At 43.2% G+C, this 11,457-nt stretch overlaps 1 pseudogene; it reads right to left on the reverse strand.

The window, feature by feature from the left end:
* Positions 1-5,449: 5,449 nt before the first annotated feature.
* On the reverse strand, positions 5,450-6,792 carry LOC105004777 (annotated as a pseudogene).
* Positions 6,793-11,457: the final 4,665 nt, after the last annotated feature.

Below are 11,457 nucleotides of genomic sequence, written 5' to 3' on the forward strand. Positions count from 1 at the left end.
CCACCCCCCCACCCTTACCCTTTCTAGTAACAACTGCCCCCAGCCTTCCTAACCCTGGCAACTACTGATCTGCTTTCCATCTCCGTGATTTTATCACTTCAGGAATGTCACGCAAATAGACTTGCTCAGTATGTGACCTTTTGAGATTGCTTTTTTTTTTTTTTTAACAAATCATAACCCCCCTGAAGTCTATGCATAGCTTGCTCCTTTTTCTTACTGAGTAGTATCGCATGGTATGGAATTTAGCCATTTGCCCATTATGGGACCTCTTGATTGTTTCCAGTTTGGGGCTATTAAGAATTTGTTTTTGTTGTTAAGTTGCTCAGTCGTGTCCAACTCTGAGACACCATGGACTGCAGTATGCCAGGCTTCCCGGGTGTGTGCTCGATTTTTTAACAGTCACACCCTTTTCCAGAATGGCTATACCAGTTCCCATTTCCTACAGCAATGGATTGTTGTTTAGTTGCTCAGTCGTGCCCAACTCTGTGACCCCCTGGACTGTAGCCCACCAGGCTCCTCTGCCCATGGAATTTTCCAGACAAGAATACTGGAGTCGGTTGCCATTTCCTTCTCCAGGGAATCTTTCTGACCCAGGGATCAAACCCGAGTCTCCTGCATTGGCAAGCAATGTCATATATGGGGTTCACAAACACTTTCTCTCAGTCTGTAATGTATCTCACCAGTATCATTTGCAGGCAGAGGTTTTTCATTTTCATGAAGTCTAGTTCTGTCTTTTATGTATGCTTTTGGTGTTCTAAGAATTTGTCAACAAGCTTTCAGTTCAGTTTAGTCACTCAGTCGTGTCCGACTCTTTGCAAACCCATGGACTGCAGCATGCTAGGCTTCCATGTCCATCACCAACTCCCAGAGCTTGCTCAGACTCATATCCATTGAGTTGGTGATGCCATCCAACCATCTAGTCCTCTGTTGTCTCCTTCTGCTCCTGCCTCAATCTGTCCCGGCAACAGGGTCTTTGCCAGTGAGTCAGTTCTTCAAATCACATGGCCAAAGTATTGGAATTTCAGCTTCAGCATCAGTCCTTCCAATAAATATTCAGGACTGATCTCCTTTAGGATGGACTGGTTGGATCTCCTTGCAGTCCAAGGGTCTCTCAAGAGTCCTCTCCAATACCACACTTCAAAAGCATCACTTCTTTCATGCTCAGCTTTCTTTAGAGTCCAGCTCTCACATCCACACATACGACTGGAAAAACTAAAGCTTTGACTAGACAAACCTTTGTTGGCAAAGTAATGTCTCTGCTTTTTTATATGCTATCTAGGTTGGTCATAACTTTTCTTCCAAAGAGCAAGCTTCTTTTAATTTCATGGCTGCAATCACCATCTGCAGTGATTTTGGAGCCCAAGAAAACAAAGTCTGACACTGTTTCCACTGTTTCCCCATCTATTTGCCATGAAGTGATGGGACCAGATGCCATGATCTTAGTTTTTTGAATATTGAGTTTTAGGCCAGCTTTTTCCCTATCTTCTTTTACTTTCATCAAGAGGCTCTTTAGTTCTTCGCTTTCTGCCATAAGGGTGGTGTCATCTGTATATCTGAAGTTATTGATATTTCTCCCGGCACTCTTGATTCCAGCTTCTGCTTCATCCATCCCGGCATTTTGCATGATGTATACTGCATAGAAGTCAAATAAGCAGGGTGCCAATATACAGCCTTGACATGCTCCTTTCTCTATTTGGAACCAGTCTGTTGTTCCATGTCCAGTTCTAACTCTTGCTTCCTGACCTGCATACAGATTTCTCAAGAGGCAGGTCAGGTGGTCTGGTATTCCCATCTCTTTCAGAATTTTCCACAGTTTGTTGTGATCCACACAGTCAAAGGATTTGGCATAGTCAATAAAGCAGAAGTAGATGTTTTTCTGGAACTCTCTTGCTTTTTCTATGAGCCAACGGATGTTGGCAATTTGATCTCTGGCTCCTCTGCCTTTTTAAGTCCAGCTTGAACATCTGGAAGTTCACGGTTCAGGTACTGTTGAAGCCTGGCTTGGAGAATTTTGAGCATTACTTTACTAGCGTGTGAGATGAGTGCAATTGTGCGGTAGTTTGAGCACTCTTTAGCATTGCCTTTCTTTGGGACTGGAATGAAAACTGACCTTTTCCAGTCCTGTGGCCACTGCTGAGTTTTGCAAATTTGCTGGCATATTGAGTGCAGCACTATCACAGCATCATCTTTTAGGATTTGAAATCTCTCAACTGGAATTCCATCACCTCCACTAGCTTTGTTCATAGTGATGCTTCCTAAGGCCCACTTGACTTCGCACTCCAGGATATCTGGCTCTAGGTGAGTGATCACACCATAGTGGTTATCTGGGTCATGAAGATCTTTTTTGTATAGTTTTTCTGTGTATTCTTGCCACCTCTTCTTAATACTTTTTCCTTCTGTTAGGTCCATACCATTTCTGTCCTTTTTGTGCCCATCTCTGCATGAAATGTTCCCTTGGTATCTCTAATTTTCTTGAGGTGATCTCTGGTTTTATCCATTCTCTTGTTTCCCTCTATTTCTTTGAATTGATCACTAATTCAAAATTTAAATTGAAGTTCTTTTTTTTTTTTTTTGACCTATAAATATCCAGTTTCTCTAGCACCATTTGTTGAAGTCTGTCCTTCCTCCAGTGAATTAATTTTTTTTTCCAGTGAATTAATTTTGCACTTGTGTCAAAAATCAGATGGCCTCACTGGTGTGGGGCTATTTCTGGGCTTTCCATTCTCTTCCACTAATCTTCACATCCACCCCTCTACCAATACTACAGTTTAAATTATGACAGCTGCATAATGAGTCCTGAAATAGAGTAGGATGATTACTCCCAGTTCTTTCTTTTTTTCAAAATGTTTTAGTTATTTTGGTTCCTTTGCTTATTACATAAATTTTAGAATAAGTCTGACTCTGCCTGCAAAAAATCTTGGAGGATTTTGCTAGAAATTTCATTATAATCATATATCATTTGAGGGAGATTTGACAATTTTACTATGATGAATCTTCTAACCAATGAATGTGTCTTCATTTATATAGCTTTTAAAAAAATTATTTTATCAGTATTTTGCAATTTTTAGTATACATATTTTGTACATTTTGGTGATTTATGCACAGGTATTTCTTTTTTGAAAGCTGCTAAGCTGACAGACTGGTTCCAAATAGGAAAAGGAGTACGTCAAGGCTGTATATTGTCACCCTGTTTATTTAACTTTTATGCAGGGTACATCATGAGAAACGCTGGACTGGAAGAAACACAAGCTGGAATCAAGATTGCCGGGAGAAATATCAATAACCTCAGATATGCAGATGACACCACCCTTATGGCAGAATGTGAAGAGGAACTCAAAAGCCTCTTGATGAAAGTGAAAGTGGAGAGTGAAAAAGTTGGCTTAAAGCTCAACATTCAGAAAATGAAGATCATGGCATCCGGTCCCATCACTTCATGAGAAATAGATGGGGAAACAGTGGAAACAGTGTCAGACTTTATTTTTCGGGGCTCCAAAATCACTGCAGATGGTGACTGCAGCCATGAAATTAAAAGACGCTTACTCCTTGGAAGGAAAGTTATGACCAACCTAGATAGCATATTCAAAAGCAGAGACATTACTTTGGCAACAAAGGTCCGTCTAGTCAAGGCTATGGTTTTTCCAGTGGTCATGTATGGATGTGAGAGTTGGACTGTGAAGAAGGCTGAGCACTGAAGAATTGATGCTTTTGAACTGTGGTGTTGGAGAAGACTCTTGAAAGTCCCTTGGACTGCAAGGAGATCAGCCCTGGGATTTCTTTGGAAGGAATGATGCTAAAGCTGAAACTCCAGTACTTTGGCCACCTCATGTGAAGAGTTGACTCATTGGAAAAGACTCTGATGCTGGGAGGGATTGGGGGCAGGAGGAGAAGCGGACAACAGAGGATGAGATGGCTGGATGGCATCACTGACTCGAAGGACGTGAGTCTGAGTGAACTCCGGGAGTTGGTGATGGACAGGGAGGCCTGGCGTGCTGCAATTCATGGGGTCACAAAGAATTGGACACGACTGAGCGACTGATCTGATCTGATCTGAAGCTGCTGCTAAGTCACCTCAGTCGTGTCCGACTCTTGGCGACCCCATGGACTGCAGCCCACCAGGCTCCTCCGTCCATGGGATTTTCCAGGCAAGAGTACTGGGGTGGGGTTTTTTTGAAAAAGAGGTTTCAAATATAATATTGTACTTTAATTTTGCTTTCCATGTGTTTCTTGCTAGTATATAAAAATGCCATTGATTTCTATGTTGATCTTATATCTTGCAGCTTTGCTAAGCTCACTTACTATCCTATAAATTGTTTCAGTTTTGTTTTGTTTTTGGATGTTATTAGACCATTATGTCAGCTGCAAACAGAGATTCATTTATGTCTTTTCATCCTGTATGTCTTTTCATCCTGTACGTCTTTTATTTCCTTCTGCCTTTTTGTGCTACCCAAGGCTTCCTGTACTGTATTGAACACAAGGAGTTAATACAGACACCCTTTCCTTGCTCCCAATCTTAGGGAAAAACATTCAGTCTTTCAATGTTAATATTTTAGTAGCTGCTGGTTTTTTAATAGGTACTTTTTTTTTTTATCAAATTGAGGAAGTTCCCCGCCTCCCTTATTTTTTTTAAGTGTTATCATAAATAGTTGAATTTTTTCAAATGATTTTTCTGTATTGATTGATTATGTGGTTTTCTTCTTTAGCCTTTTAATACAGTGAATTTCATTGATACTTTAAGTATCAAACCAGCCTTGCATCTCTGGAATAAATCCTGTATTCTGTTTGCTAATATTTATTAAAGGTTTTTTTATTTGTATTTGTGAAGGATATTGATCCATGGTTATACTATGTACTTTTTGGTATCATCTTTATCCAGTTTTGGTAGTAGGGTAATACTGGTCTCACAAAGTGAGGTGTGAAGTGTTGTCTCTTCTTCTACTTTCTGTAAAAGATTATGTAGAATGGGTGATAATTCTTCTTTAAACATTTGAAAGAATCCTCCAGTCAAATTATTGGAAATTTCTTTCTCAAAAGTCTTTAAATTGTGACTTCAATTTCCTTGAAGGGCTATTCAAGTTATTTATTTCATATTGAGTGTGTTGAGATAATCTGTATTTTGAGGAATTTATGTACTTCATCTAAGTTATAGATGTTCATATGATTTATTACCTTTGATGTCTGCAGAATGTGTAGTGACACACAGTTTCCTTCCTGTTATTAGTGTTTAATAATTTGTCTTCCTCTTTTTTAAATACAAGCATTTATTCAATTAATTATATAAGAGTATAAAAAGTAATGTACAATCACACCAAAGTTCATCCAGAATGCCTCTTTATAAATTATGAGATTGACGCACTACCTACTGCACTAACAAGGCACCTGCCTCTTTATATATTGGTGCTACGTGTTCATTTTACAGTGAGATTAAGCCTTCATGTGTGTTAACTCAGATGTGAGTCTGTTCTTGGTGGTTCAGAAGTTTACATGATTTCGGATGCCATTAATTTGCTTCACCATTTCTCTTATGTGCTCACCCTTCTCCTTCAGGATGGACTGAATGCATTTCCACTGGTAGGTGCTGAGAGTAATGGTGGGCTTTTGAGGACTCAGTACCTTTTCCATCTTTCGTTGTTGATAGTCTTTTTTCATAGTAACCCATTTGACAGCATTGCCCAAATGACGAAGTTGATGAGTATCGCTATAATTCTTTCTTTGTGTCTCTCTCACTGTCAGAGAGAACTGGGAGCTGAGACTGAAAACTGTGAAGTACTTTTTTCATTCTGTTCATGATGTCTTCTTGTTTTTCCTTGGCTTCCTCATATTTGTCAGCTAAGCGCTCAGCCATTTCCCGTAGACTTTTCCTCTCCTCTCAACAGTAATTGAGATCTTCTAATTGTTTCTTTTTTAGTCACACAACAATTTGACCCTCCGCTGAATCTCCTCATTTGCCGGGTCCTGTTTAAGAATGTAGTATTCCCTGAACACCTGGGTGGCTCTGCTGATGAGCTGAAGACATTCTTTGGGAGGAGGAGCCGTATCTTTTTCAGATGATTTCAAAAATGCTGGATTTGCAACACCACGTTGCAAATGCTTCTAATATGCTTTTCAAAGGAATCCGGGGTTTCAGCCAGAATACGGAGGGGAGACTCTGCCATTTCAACATCTTCTCGGGTACAAAGCAGGGGAGGAGACGCTAGATGGACTGTGCTTAGTAAAGGCCTGAGGAGGTATTCATAGGTACTGGTGATGCAGATCATTGTTGGCCCCAGGATGTCAGGGATGATCCAGATCCTTGAAAAGGAGCTGGCTGACTGCATGGCAGTGGCTTCCTACAAAGAATGTGTTGTACAAAGCACTTCTGTTCTGTAGCCAGTTCCTGTAAACTGTCCTTGTCTTCTTCATCTGATCCAAGAAACTTGTGAAGTTTATGAATCCAAGGTAGCCCAACACTATGTACAGCAGCTTAATGAGTACAGTGGAATCTTAAGGGACACTTGGGATCTCTATGAAGTTTCATTGGACAAGAAAAGTCAGAATCAAAGGGCTCATCCTCTCCAGATGCCAGTTTCAGAGCAAGCTCCAACTCAACACAAACACATACAGTGATGGAATGAGGTCAGCCCCGGAATCCCAGGACTTTTCTGATGTGTGGTCATCTTCTTCTTCCCCCTCCAGCACAACACAGTGATGAAGCATTCCTGACTCAGTAGTAATCACCAGGATGTTGGCGACACATGGTAAGCAAAGCACAGCACAAGCATGGTAGCCATAGTTATCTTCAACAGCAGGATGCATGGGCAACGGGCCGAATAGCTTACCCACACTCCCAGGGCTGTGCAACAGACTAACAAACGTAAGGAAAGTCTCCTCATTTTCATATAAGATGTACAGGGAGTAGCCACTACTTCTTCTTTGCCTTTTCATCCAAATATGTGCTTTGGGACTGCTGACAATGGCCCAAAGTCAAATGCAACTGCTGTCTCCTCCAGAGATGCTGTGTAGGCCCTTCCTTTGTTGAGTATGAGACTTTCCTCTTCTGCTTCTGAAAGTACGATGACCTTAGTCGGTGTCTGGGGCTCACGCAAAGGGTAAATTCTTATGACGTTGTCTGACGTTAACGGCACAATTTGAGTATCTAGCAACTCTCTCGGATACCAGGCAGCATGCTTCAGAGTCAGAGAGGTTGAACTGGTGAAAAATCTCTCAGCAACGGGAGTCGTGCTACAATTCACTGCTGATTTTCCACCTTCAAATTCAGAATTCTTTCCCCATCTTTTAGGTAATTCTAATATAAGTCCTTTTATTCCTACATGATGCTACATGATGTTGTGCTGGGCTTAACAAGGCTTGATAGATTTCAAACAGGGGTGCATTTATGCAAAGCCATCTCTGGTACTGCGAGAGGGAGGGCTCCTCACCGGCGCAGCTGGGGCCGCGAAGGCACATGACTAAGAAGGCGCTGTCTTCTGCGCCCCACAGAAAGAGCTCTCTGCGAGGCCCAAGACCAGCTTTCTCATCAACAGCTGAGGAGGCAGTGGCGGCGACGAAGGCAATGATGAAGCTGGCTTCTCGGTTTCAGCTGAGCTCTGGTTTTTCCGTCCCTCTCGGAGCCGCAAGAACACGGCGTGGTTGGGCAGCCAGGTAGGCCGCAGCTCACCGTCCCCGGGGCGGCCTTCGGCGCCGCCATCTTGAGCCCACAGCTCTCCGTGGCCTCGCCGCTGAGCGCGCAGCCAATCCGCTCCAGCCGTCCACTGCCTCGGCCCCGTGTTTTTTTTTTTGTTAGTCTTTCTAGAGGCATACCACTTTTATTGATCTTTTCAAAGAACATACTTTTTTTGTTTCGTTTCTCTGTTGGTTTTATGTTTGCAATTTTATCAGTTCTCTTCGTTTTTCCCGTCCTTCTACTTGAGTTTGTGTCTCTTTAGGTTCTTAAGTGCTTAGATTATTTATGTGAGATATTTTCTCTTTCTTAGTGCTAAAAATTTCCCTCTTGGTGCTGCTTTTAACTGTGTCCCACAAAATTTGGTGTTGTGTTTTCATTTTTATCCCATTCATCGTTTTTTTTTTTTAATTCCTCTTAAGTCCTCTTTGATCCTTGGATTATTGAAAAGGGTGCTCTTTATTTTCTGGTAATTCACTTGTTGAAGATTTTTAGGCACAGTATGTGGGTTTACTATTTTTTATTATATTATTTTCAATTGTTGATTACATAGTGAGGATGGGTTGAAAGGAGACCCATCTTTATCATTGAGGGAGCCCAGAACTTTGTCAGCTAAGTTGTGTTGATATGGAAATCTATATGAACCACCCCACCATACACACACAGGAGCACACAACCACACATACGCAAGCCCACACACATGCCTGTGGCATACTTATACCCACACCTAACCAGTGCAGCTCAAATTCTCATTTTCAAAAAACAAAGCTAATGGCAGGGACCATGATTTAAAAACAAAAAAACAGGAAAAGGAAGCTGTTTAGGGAGAAAAAAAAAAAGCACCAAATCAGCATCATATCTCTGAAAAAATTAGGTCAAACCAGAACCCTCCAGCGGAAATAGAGGTATTTCAGGTTCTGGGTTGCCTGTAGGCAAGCTGAATTTCTTTTATGTTGGCAGCACCTGCCTTCCTGGTCAGCCTCTTCTCCCTTCCCACCATCACTGCCCCCATCACAACAAGGCCAGTCCGACAAATTCTGCTTTGGAAAATCGAAAGGAAAGAAGACACTACACTGACTACAACAATGGAATAGAAATTCCAGGAACTAAAGATGTATTGAGAAGAGAGAAAGCTATGTCCTGCAAACCAATTCAATGTCTGAGCGATAATAATGCCCTTCTCAAATGACATGTAATGAAAACTATATGTATATTGTATTTGTGTTTATATGTAATATATGTACATATATAAGTATGTTCATTCCCCATCTGATAACTATTTCTGTCTTGCAGGTTGTTTAACTTTTGTTTCTTATATTTCAATCTATCTAAACATTTACATGGTTGTAGCTTTATAATACACAGATATATCTGGCAGTGTCTCAGGTCCCTCAGAAACTGAATCTTTGGGCAGGCTGTTAGTTCCAGAGGTCCAGTGAGGGAGGCACTCAATCAGTGTAGACCAGGGTTTTTCAACCTCGACACAATCGCTATTTTGTTAATTTTCTTTTGTAGGAGTTTGTCCTGTTTGTCCGTATCCCTGGCCTCTACCTGCCAGATGTCAGTAGCTTCCCCAAGCTAAGATGACCAAAAATGGCCACCAGACATCACAAAATTGCCCCCAGTGAAAAGCTGGTTGTTTAAACATGTTTCCTTATTTCCTGCCCTCAATGCTGTACAAAGCTGTGATACTTGGTACCATAGCAGGCATCTTGCAGGCATGAGGGAATGATATTACAGAGGCACTGAGGCTAGTACATGAGGTAGAAGGGGCCGTGGTTTTTGATGACATTGCCAAAGTACTACACCAACCCTAGCATTACCTCCCTATGGGAAATCAATAGCTGCCACCACTTAAGCCTCTTTGGCCCTGTGTTTTGTCATTTACAGCCAAGACCATCCTAGTGAATCCAGTGATCACCTTACTCCTCTGCTTAAAACCCTTTGCTAGTTCTCCATTCAGGATGAATTCTAGACTCCTGAGCTTAGCACCCGAGGGCCTTTGTCTCTCCCTCCTGCTCATCTCTCACCACCCTCTTAGCACATATCTTCCCCTCTTGAGCCTTAAGTAGAGTCCTCTGACCCAGCCTGGAGACTTCCTGTCCCCTGTGTTTACACTTGCTGGTCCCCGAATGGCACATCCTTCCTCCTCTGCTCTCTCCCTTCACTCCTACTCCTACCTTTCAAGACTTGGCCCATGTACTCTCCTTCAGGAACTTGTCCCCAAATCTCCATGTGGTGGTTTTGAAACATGGACTCCAAATTATTAATATTTGATACTCGTCTACTTGAGAGTGGCTGGGCAGGGATTTGGACCTCAGTGACTTTTTATATTCTGGATGCTGAAGTAGGGTGCTAACTGACTGATCCAGGGAAGTGTTATTCAGTGATACACAAGACAACCTTCGTGATAAGGACGTGCAGTGCGTGAGATGAGCTAGTCAGACCTGCAGGCGTCGGGCAACCCAAATCAACCCAAGCCTCTGATGCTGCTCATCTTTCCAGCCTCAAACCCTAGCAGTCTGCCACTTCCACCACACACCTCTCTCGGTGTGAATCATTAGGAGGCTCAGACTGTGCCCCATTGCATAAGTGTTCCCCCACACCTGACATTTAGCCACCTTTCCCTGCATAACTCCTACTCATCCTTCAGATCTACCTTTGACATCACCTCCTCTAGGAAGCCTTCCTCACCTCTCCAAGGCTGGCATGCCCAGAGCCTTTCCCTCACACTGCACTTAACACATTGCCTTCTACCACCCGTTTCCACCTTTGTGAGCCTGTGAGCATCTGAAGGGCAGAGAATGATTTATTCCTTTGTGAGCCACCAGCCCCTAGAACAATGCCAGAGGCTGTTATGAAAATTAATGTTCATGGCATGGTTGTGCCAGTGGTGTGGCTGGCTGTGTCCTGCTCTTGTCCTCCATTCAGCCAACATTTATTGAGCTCTGACCATGTACTGAAGGTACAGCTCTCTGCATTTCGTCTCTTGCCACTCTCTGGGGAGCTGGAGCTCACAGTTATAGAGCACTCACTGGGGGTTATCCTCATACCTAACTCATCCGCTTTGTTCGATCCTCTTAACAAGCCAGTGAGGTTGTAATTATCTGCAATTGATGTTGCAGATAATTGTAATTATCTGCAATTCATGTTGGAAACTGAGGCGCCAGAATTATTAAATGGGCACTGAATCCTGGAGTCCACCTTTGAACCCCTGCAGCCCAACTCTAGAGTCTGTGGTATTAATCTCTACACTGCCTAGCTTCCTTATGAACCCCCAGACTTGTCACGAATGCAGAGGCCCAGGCCTCACCTGAAGCCCTTGTTTCTGTTGGTCTGTAGGCAGGACCTGGGGATCCCCTGTCCTCATGAGCCCCACATGGTGCAAAAACGACAGTGGCCAAGAGCATCACAGAAGGGCTGAGGCTCCGTGAGGTCCAGCCCTGATGCGCCTGTCTCACTGCATCACAGACACCTCCTGTCCCCAGTCTTCTCCAGACCCTGGCTGCTTCTGCCAGGAGAAGGGTCCCCACCTCACCCACCAACCCATGTACTTGAGGAGCAGTGAAGCAAGTGAGAAGAGGGAGCCCTTGAGGCTCAGGATGGGCTGGCAAAGCCCCAGGGACATCCCAAGCCGCCCCTTCCAGAATCCCTGGAGAAGGTCAAGAGGTCTCCCGCTCTTCAAATGTCTCTTTAGTCTGTGGTGCTGCCAGATACGTCCAAACGGCTCCATCCAGAACCCTCCACACCTTCTGAGCACACCCTGGGGTTCAGTCCTCTAACCGCAGCCATGGGGCCCT

This window comes from Bison bison, unplaced genomic scaffold, assembly GCF_000754665.1.
Source record: "Bison bison bison isolate TAMUID 2011002044 unplaced genomic scaffold, Bison_UMD1.0 scf7180017864482, whole genome shotgun sequence".
Classification (NCBI taxonomy): Eukaryota; Metazoa; Chordata; class Mammalia; order Artiodactyla; family Bovidae; genus Bison; species Bison bison.